The 10,178-nt window shown below is 39.9% G+C and overlaps 1 protein-coding gene across 3 annotated transcripts in view; it reads left to right on the forward strand.

Moving 5' to 3' along the window:
* The window catches only part of Jakmip2 (janus kinase and microtubule interacting protein 2), a 155,893-nt gene extending 153,798 nt beyond the window's left edge, over nucleotides 1–2,095 (forward strand). For all 3 annotated transcript variants that reach the window (XM_032885568.1, XM_032885570.1, XM_032885569.1), the window contains one exon: nucleotides 1,549–2,095. The gene's annotated coding sequence lies outside the window, so the exon portion shown is untranslated. The remainder of the gene's footprint in view (nucleotides 1–1,548) is intronic.
* Nucleotides 2,096–10,178: the final 8,083 nt, after the last annotated feature.

Consider the following 10,178-nt stretch of genomic DNA (forward strand, 5'->3'; position numbering starts at 1 on the left):
TTGGTAACACCCCCTCCTCCCAGTGTATTCTTTTATTTAGTTATTCATTCATGTGTGTGCATTCCTTCCATTTTGATGAGGCGAAGTCTGGGTCTCTCTTTCCCTCCCTCCCTCCCTTCCTTTCTCCTTCCCCTCCTTCCCACCCTCTCCCTCTCCCTCTTCCTCTCCCTCCCTACTTTCCCCTTTGCCTTTCTCCTCTCCCTGCCTCTGCCCCTCCCTCCCCTCTGTGTCTTTCCTCCTCCTCCTGCTGATACTGCTGTCCTATACACTCCAAACTAGATGGTATGTAAGATTCCAGATAATTCTGTCCCCATCTCCCATGTCATAATAGGAGGGCTGGGGTTGCATGTAGGAGCCACAACATTCAGCGTTTTGTTTCATTTATTTGTTTCTTTGTTCGTTCGTTTGTTTGTTTGTTTGTTTGTTTGTTTTGATGGGTTTTCTGGGATCCTAGCTCACCTTGTGAGGTTTATGCAGCAAGTACTTTTACCCACCCACTTGTCTTCTGTGTCCTTCCTCTCCCGTCATAACCTCACCCCTTTCAGTCATTGTACATCTAGTCTACTCTGTGACTATCCATCTCCATCCTCATCTAACCAAGACATTATAACAAACTGTTCCCACAGAAGCACATTACAAATAACTCTAACTTGTACTTCCAGCAGGAACTTTTTCTGCTTAATATGCCTCTATGTGGTGATTTGAAAACATGATTGATATGTATGAAATACCTCTTTTTCTATCAATTTAGATCTTGGTTGACATTACTAGGGCAATAGCATAGTCTTTCTACAGAAACAATATCTTCATTTTTTATTTAGATGAAAAACATTTGCTGCTTACAGAAGCTGAATAACTATATTACAACAAACAAATGAATGTTTTTCTCCATCGATGTCATTAAGTAAAGCATGGCGCCTGTCCTCTTGTGACTTCTTTGGCTTTCATGGGATGACAGAGCATTTTAAAGGAGAGCTATATTCAAGTGGAAACACAGACAACAGTGCTTAATTAGGAACAAGCTCAACACCCACAGCTCAGTTTCAGGGATATTTCAGAGTCAAGAAAGAAGTCTTCTGCAGAATCCTCAGGCACTTCTCCTAGGATGAGGAAACAGGTCATCAGTTTTCACTATAGAATAGAAAGTGGGACTTAAAAGTAATCCATAAAAAGTTGTAGGTAAAGTAGCTTTTGAAATAATATCTGGTGATAATGATAATAGCTAATAAATTAGGGCACTTTCTACAAAGGCTTTTGATTTCTTTATATGTATCTTATTTCAATAAACCTTGAAGTAAATAATTATTCTTTCTCTCTTAAAGTAACAAAGCCTCAAGACATTGTATTACTTTCAAAAGCATTCAGCTCAAAGAACATTGACAAGAATAAAAACATTTTTATCTTTTTTTTTTCATTTATTTGGGGTTTTGGTTTGATTCTGATGCTAGAGACTAAACAAAACCTGTCTTGTTATAAAAGTTTGCTTTTTTTTCTGATTAGCTGGTAATACAAATGATGGCTGATAAATTCTTTTCCTCTATCTTATAGAAAAATCAAGAACTTGGATCATACCCCAAGAAGGCAAATGCTTTTAAACCTTCAAAGATGGCAAAATTGTTTACACCGATGTAAGGGAAATCAAAAGCTAAGAATTACCCTGTAGCCAAGACTATGAGCTTTAAAGCCATTATTCAAGGTTTCTTACTTGACAGTTTATAATGACCCTGTTGAAAAATCTACATTATATGCTGCATTTAATGAAACGTGTGTATGTCAAACCAGAAGAGAACTATAAACATATATTGTGGGAAGGAAAATTTCAGCAGTGGAACCAGTTTCAGCAGATCAAAAGAAGATGTGTCTTGGGCATGGAACCAAAGTTACAATGAAACATTCAACTCCTGCTGTGCAGGGGGGGTCATTTTAATGTAACACCACACCCCATGGAAACACTATTCCTGAAAATAAACATCATTTTAAAAAAAAACAAAACAAACAAAAGTGAAAAAAAAACAACTTAAGGGTGGGCGGGTAATGAAGCACGAGGAATAATACCTATGAGGAACTATTTACAATAAAATGTTTCATTTGAAAAGTCTGGTTTCTTACTACAGGGATTTGCTTTTCTGTCTTTATGATTGTTTTAAACTCAGGAACAGAGACATCTATGATGAGGAGGGAAGAAAAATACTCTCCATTTTGTTTCTCCAAAAGGTGGAGTTGGGGATGAGAAGTGGATTCTAGTTACTCTACAAGCGCGGAGCCAAGGGACTCTGAGGAGTTTAACATGGAATGGAATTAGAAATCTATGCTTCCTCGTATCACACACTTGCATCTCTCCACCATGGATGGACTGGTCTCCTCCGTACTGAACAAGGTGAAGATTATACTCAGAAGTCACAAACCGCCTAACTTAGCTCTGTCGAAAACATCAAGATCTATAGGGAACTAGGGCCAGGAAGCAACTCTGCATCTTCCAGATTCAAGTTAAAATTGCCTGCAGATGAATATGCTGTCTGACTTGTGTGAAGACCCCACAGAAATGATGAGAAGCTGACAACTGAACGTGGGGTTCCCAGAGAGCTGTGCATGTTGAGTATCCCAGAGCAATCTGAACTCTTGTCACTTAGAACAATAGCGTTATTTTCTGAGATCGCTGTCCGCAACAAGACGTCTCTACTTTTTTATAGACAACACTGACAAGCTGGTTCTCTATCACAGGCAGATAGACAACTAACACTTTTCCTAAGTCACATATTACAGAGTCTTGGTTTCAGCAATGGCAGTAAATATATCCTCCTGAAAAGCTGATTTTACACCTCCTTGACTGTAGATAACAAGGCAACCTCAATTTCTCAAATACTCAATGTTTTCTTTCCAGGGTTAGAAATCCCATGCATCGAGAATGTGTGTAGGGAGCCAGAAACTCTTTCTATGAAATGCTACACAAACAGGTCCATATGTGAATTGAGTATATTCTCCTTCAGTTTTAACACTGGCAATTTCAAAGCCAGAGCAACTGAAGAATCTTCAAGACAAAACAGATTCCTGGGGTCCCACATTTTTGTCCTTGTATTTAATGCTGACCCAACTGTTTGGCCCAGTCACTGAACCTCTCTGTGCCTCAGTTTCCTCATCTACAAAATGGGGATTAAATGTTTTGATTTTTTTCCTAAGGTTTTGTTTGCAATTCTGGAACAAGAGGTGCTTAAGGTAGCACAAAGTGCTTTGTAACCGTTATAAATGCTGTATTATTTGACTTCCCTGTATAATGAAATAGTTCCTGAGTTTGATTCAAACAGTAGAGCATTACTGAAGCGTCCCCATCAAGCTGCCTAGGACATTATTAGCAATAAATTGTGAGATTCAAAAACCACAATGTTGAATCTATAGGAAATAGATTGACTCGTTCTATTGAGAAAGACAGAAAGTATGTCATTTCAATGCTAAGCACCTCCCATGCTCTCCTGATTGCATAACATGCCATCAATCGAAACCCCCAACATCATCACAGGAGAGCCAACCATGCAACTACGGATTGCCAAGAACAGAAAGCAACAAAGAAAGCCGATATTATTTTTCAAGGAATGTCAGATGATGTGTCCTAATGCAAAAACTTTAAAAGTCAGAACTGTACTAATGGATTCTTTGTGTAACTAAGGTAAGTCCCAGATCCCCGCAATTAGCAGGTTTATTGTGCAGGTGATGTGAAACAGGGTACTTCTCCTACACCGGCCACCCAGCTAACTCAGTCCTGTATGGGAGTACACAAACGGCTTGTTTACCGCTTCAATTATACTTCACCTACTATTATAGGACCCACTTGAGAAAATGCATACTTAATCTGCTCCGTACATGCCTTCCTCCTCTCCTTTTGCTTTCTCTATCGAAAACCTGGTGGGTAAATTTTCATATCAGAGAACTATGTCTAAATTATTATGAATGCCAATAATATGCTATGTTACCCTGTTGTTAGTCAAATTGCATAAAACCCATGCTGAACTTTCTGAGAGCGAAAGCCACTTTAGTAATCATCTCTGAAACTTTGATTGGTGGGAGGGAAGAGGCTTTCTTTCTGTTTAATATCCAGAATATCGCTCTAGATCGTAAGCTAAATGATGACATCTTTATCAGGTGTTCGTCATAGTCCTCAAAATGAGTGCTCTAATATTTAGACTAGGAAAGTTTAAATATTTTGATAGAGTCCATACCTACGATGACAGCATCAAGAAAAATTGGAGGTGTGCGTTTTGCTTATTCACGGATGCCTGAGAATGGTTTCTATCTTAGTGAATGCTTCCTTGCATATGATGCTCAGAATAGCCAAAAGAATGTACCATTAGTAACAAAGAGTTGTGCTGTGACATCGTTTCTCATTTTCAAAAGAAAAAAAAGGTAATTCCTACTCCAGGTTTTAAATTTTGGTATCTGTACTTAACTAGAGATTTGGGGGGATGGGCACAATAAGAGTACACCTAACTACTTTTTCTTAGCCATGTACTCATCTCTCTGAATCCCACTGAAGTAGTTTGAGAGGTGAAAGCTTAACACTGTCAGGACTTCTCAGATTTCCATAAAAGAAATGCACAGACTCTATATGATATCCATTCTACAAAACAAGGTCAGCAACTTCAGCGTCTTGTCTTAAATGCCATCTAACTTTTATTTCAGTTGAAAAATTAAATTAGCACTGTCAGATCCTGTTTGACTTATGTCATATTCGCTAAATTGCTGCTAAAAGTGAGGTTTTAACAATAAAAGCGTACACTTTGTTTTGCTTTTTTTTCCCTACAATTCAGAATAAGTTTATATCAAAGTATAAAATTCTTCCCAACGTTCGAGATGTGCATCATCACTGGGGTCAGAAAGGGCCTTCAATTGCCATAGAAGAAATAAAATTTGCCAAATCATTTGTGCTGTGGTATTTTATTTCAAACCGTTGGGGTGTTTTTTTTTCTACTTGAAATAAACCTCACCAATTTTTCTTCTGCTGATTTATTGCTAACTTTTTCTAAAAACACACAATAAAATCTGTATGTTTATAACTTAAATGGAATTGATAAGCACCTTCTTTTAAAACAATGCTTATCATTTTAACTTGCCTGGGTTTTCATTGAAAGCTGTAAAAAGAGCATCTGTTGGTTATGTTGATATTTAAATAACTAGACCATCTCTGCGATGTCACATCAAAATAGATGACCAGTGTACTCAGTATTAAAGCATATAGATGGTTCTTTTTATTTGTCAAAGAACAGAATGGAATACTCCCTCCCTCTCCCTCTCCCTCTCCTCTCCCTCTCCGTCTCCCTCTCCCCTCCCCCCCCCTCTCTCTCTCTCACACACACACACACACACACACACACACACACACACACACACACAATATGTATACCAAGACAAGATTCGTAAGACTCAGCTATGTTGATTGGCAGTTGCATTGCTTTTGTGACGCTTCCACTGCCCTCTCTCCCTCCATCCTCCACCCTTCCCTCCTGCTTTTTGTTTTCTTTTTTATACTGGTGCTATAGGTTGAACCCAGGTGCCTGGGCATTCTAGACAGCACACAGCTGTATCTCCCCAGACCCCAGCCCTGGTAATTTAATATATTTTAGGGATTAAATTTGATCTACTATATGGAAAGTACATAAATGTAACTTTTGAAGTATAACTTATGCAAGTAGATCTTAGATGGCTGTGCCATGGTGTTCAGGATGGATGCAAGCCCCCTTTCTGCTTAGATGGGGAAAAGACATAAGATAAAGATTTCCTTATTCCCAACTGCTTTATACTTTTCATATAGAATATGCCTAGAGACTAGATTCCATACTTATATACAAGAGGACTTTCAATGCTGGAAGAATGGGGTTGTTCCTCGGGATGTCACTTCAGAACTGAGCAAGGCAGGTTTTCTTCCCATCCCTGATTTTATCAGTTGAGTTCCTCCTCAATAAATCTTTATTGCTGAGAGAGCCTGAGTTGAGTTCTTAATTTGCCTTTTAAAAGATACATGTAAAGGGGCAGTACAGGAAAGTGGACTGAAATTCACCACATTCACTCTAGTGTGACAAACCTGTAATTGATTCACTGAAGCTTTCTGGTTTTATTTTGCTATTTGATTTTGTACTGAAATCTTTGTTGTATAAAGTCCTACAGGGCGGCAATGGTGCAGACAAACAATGTTGAGTCCTCTTTGCCCACATGAAGACTCCACAATCTTACTAAAGAATGAATGATCCAAGCTCCCAATCAGAAACAGATCTGGAACCTGCTATAAACTGCAGTCACTTAAGTTTGACAGACACCTCACAAAACGTGCCTATTTCCCCTCTTAACTAAACCATCTCTCCTGAATAAGGCAAATCAAAATCTAAACACTTAATAAATACAAGATGTACATAGTCATGCATATGTATCCTGTACACAGTATGGTGGTGCAGGCATTAACAGATATGCACTTCAGACCTCGGCAGAAGACTTGGAGATGATGCTTTTCTGATGTCACTAGGCAACTCGATTTTGTTTGGCATATAGTGTCTATACCCACCCCTCCTTGGCTATATCTCTACCTTCCACCATTACTGCTATTTCCTGTTGCCTGTGAATTTTCCACGACCCTGTCCTCTAAGCAGAACGTTTTGTTCCCTAGCATCTCAACAAAACGCCCAGCACAATTTACAGTATTAATATCAATCAAAAGTCCTATGCTTTTCTCAACTAAAATTGCATTTCCAGAAGCTTCTGTGCATGATGTAACCTATAGTATTTAATTCTGTGAGGATTTGAGTTTAGAGGGAACATATTTGAATCCACAATTCCTTGCGTGTCTATTGAGTTAGTGTAGCCAGGGGGCTGGTTTCCAAAGCATTCCTACGATTGCCTGCATTAGTTCAGGTCCTTCCTATCACAGCATGACTAGTAGGCCACTTCAGTGCTTACTGATGAGAGGCAGAACTTGATTGAATGCAGCAGAGGGATTGTCCGAGGTTCACAGGACAGGTACATGTGCTGTATGTATCACCATAGAGATCGGAATCCATTTATTGTATGTAAAGTTTTATGAACGGTTATTTTATAATTTATGTATTTAATATAGCAATCAATGAACTCTGTGTTTTAGTTTCTATGAAAAAATAAAACAAACTGCATTTTTTAAAAAAAATAAAAGCTTTTACCTTGTGTTATTCATAAGATCTTTTTTTTTCTCAAAAAATATAATTTGAACTGAGAACGGGGTCCCATTGGAAGAATTAGAGAAATGATTGAAGGAGCTGAGGGTGTTTGCAACCCCATAAGAACAATAATACCAACCAACCAGAGCTTCCAGGAACTAAACCACTACCCATGGACAGACCCATGTCTGCATATGGAACAGAGGATGGCCTTGTTGGGCACTGATGGGAGGAGAAGCCCTTGGTCCTACTAAGACTGGACCCCCCAGGGTAAAGGGATGTCAGGGCGGGGAGGTGGGAAGAGGTGGGTGGATGGGTAGGGGAACACCCTCATAGAAGAAGGAGGAGGGGGATAGGTTTATGGACGGGAAACTGGAAAAGAGGATAAAATTTGAAATGTAAATAAATGAAAAATATCCAATTAAAAATATAATGCAACTCATAAACTTTTTATAAAAGCTGCGCAAGGCAAATTAAGATTGACAGTATAATTTTGTGAAAGAAATTCAACATCAAGAATAAGAAGCACACATCTTCTATGGTCATGCCTATGAAAGCTAAGAATGCTGTCTACCACAGGCATACTTACAAGGAGACTGAGGCGGGGTTTACAATCATTGACAAAGAGCTGGATCCCTCTTCTGCGGCAGGTTTGAAGGGTAATTGTGCCAGGTGCTTAACACCTTTATTCTAGAGCTTACCTCCCTGCTCCTCACTACTTATGGCTGCCCTATGCATTGTAGAGCCACCAGATATAGGGACTGAGCAAGACTGCTCTACATGGTCACCACTGTATATCCTAGAATCTCTGGGTAAAATTATGGTCTATTGTATGGAAAAATGCATAAATGCAACTTTTGAAGTATCAGCAAAGCAAGTAGATCTTGCAATCTGATGTGGAAAACCATGGCAGGTTTGAAGGGCTGGTACCTGCTCAGGCTTTAGGTCAAATGCCTGCTCTAGATTTTACTTATGCTCCTCCTGGGCAGGAATTCTCTCATTTCCCCCTCACCTGCATAAGCCTTATAGCTGATGATGTACCTTAGCCACCACCTTTTTTAACTATTGAGTGGACATGCTTTCTAACCTTGGTGGATCTCAGATTCCTCATGGATACATAAAACTGTGTGTGTGTGTGTGTGTGTGTGTGTTATACATAATACATAATATATGTGTATGTGTACATTTCAATATATACACATTACATGCATATATAATATGTAACAGTAGAAGGGATGGAAAGGAGTGACAGGACAGATTGGAATGGATAGAAAGAAGATGGTAAAAGACAGGAATATAGTCAGAATTTTATGAAGCAGCATTATGTACAATGAATATGCATCAGTAAGAACATTTTAAGAACACATAATTAGACAAAATAGTGTGTACTTGTTCCCTACACACCTACTATACTTTCCCGCTACTGGTTTTGTGTTTTTCCACTTGATTCCCTAATTAAATCGGAGAGTTGTTTTATGCTGCCCCACCTTTGCATCTAGCACAGGTCCTTGTCACGAACAGAGTCTTCCTAAATTACTTTCATTTTGCCTTTCTGTATTGGACTGTTCATGGAGGGCTCTCATGTCATTTGAGTGATCAGAGATGGCTCCATAGAAAAAGAGAGATATAAACCAGGATGCTTCAGTGGAAGTAAATGGGCTTTTTGCTTGCTTTGCTACTCTCTTTATTAAACTATTCCTTCCTTCCTTCCTTTGCCTTCCTTGCTTCCCTCTTCCTTCCTTCCTTCCTTCCTTCCTTCCTTCCTTCCTCCCTCCCTCCCTTTCTTCCTTTCTTCCTTCCGTCCTTCCCTCTTCCCTTCCTTTCTTCCTCCTTCCTTCCTTCCTTCCTTCCTTCCTTCCTCCCTCCCTCCCTCCCCTTTCTTCCTTCCTTCCTTCCTTCCTTCCTTCCTTCCTTCCTTCCTTCCTTCCTTCCTTTCTCCCTCCCTCCCTCCCTCCTTCCCTTTCTCCCTCCCTCCCTCCCTCCTTCCCTTTCTCCCTCCCTCCCTCACTCCTTCCCTTCCCCTTCCTTCCTTCCTTCCTTCCTTCCTTCCTCCTCCTCCCTCCTTCCTTCCTTCCTCCTCCTCCTCCCTCCTCCCCTCCTTTCTTCCCTTCCTTCCTTCCTTCCTTCCTTCCTTCCTTCCTTCCTTCCTTCTTCCTTCCTTCCTTCCTTCCTTCCTTCCTTCTTGCTTCCTCCTTTCCTTTCCCTTTCTTTCTTTCTACCTTTCTGGCTTTATCGTCTTGTGCTGAAGAAGGTTTTATTTTTCCTTAAACAAGAAGGTATTCCCAAATAAACTACCACACTGCAATGCCCTATACTGTACTGTGTACCTGTTTCTTCTGGGTACAACACTGTACTTTATGCCCATTCTTTCCTGGGTGTCCTCCCTGTTAATTCTATTTCTTTGTATTCTACTATCTGGCCACAGGAGGGAGCATTTGCCCAGGAAAAACATTTATGCCAAGAGCTTCGAAGGCTGACTTGTGGGGATTTTTTTCTTTTCTTTTTCTTTTTCTTTCAAACATCCATCTGGAATGACAGCCTAAAATCAAGTGTTGGAATGACCACTGGTCTGCAAACAGCCTCCAATGTCTGAATTTGCAGCCTCCCATTTCCAGGGGTTCAGTTTCACTTGGCGAGCAAATTCTTCTGTAAACACAAAGACCTGGGAATGTCCATGACCTATCACACAGACTTACTCCAGACCCAGACAAAAAGGGTCAAGGAAGTTCAGCAGAGTTATTCCCTAAATTCCCACCTCTGAAGCAAGCTCCCCAGGGACCAGACAGGGGTGGCATGCTATTGTGTCTAGGATCCTCTTACAGTGTAGGAACCTTTGATTGTTTTTCTTTTGTAAAATTACAGTGTTATGTTTTAAATGTCATTACCAAAACATACTCTGTTTCCCTAGAGGAACTTTCAAAGGAAAGAATTAGGGATGAGTTCTTAAAACATAGTTACCTCCCAAGCAGCACAAGAATAGAAAGCAGCCGTAATTGACTTGTCTTACAA

The sequence above is a fragment of the Rattus rattus genome, chromosome 15 (genome assembly GCF_011064425.1).
Source record: "Rattus rattus isolate New Zealand chromosome 15, Rrattus_CSIRO_v1, whole genome shotgun sequence".
NCBI classification, from domain to species: domain Eukaryota; kingdom Metazoa; phylum Chordata; class Mammalia; order Rodentia; family Muridae; genus Rattus; species Rattus rattus.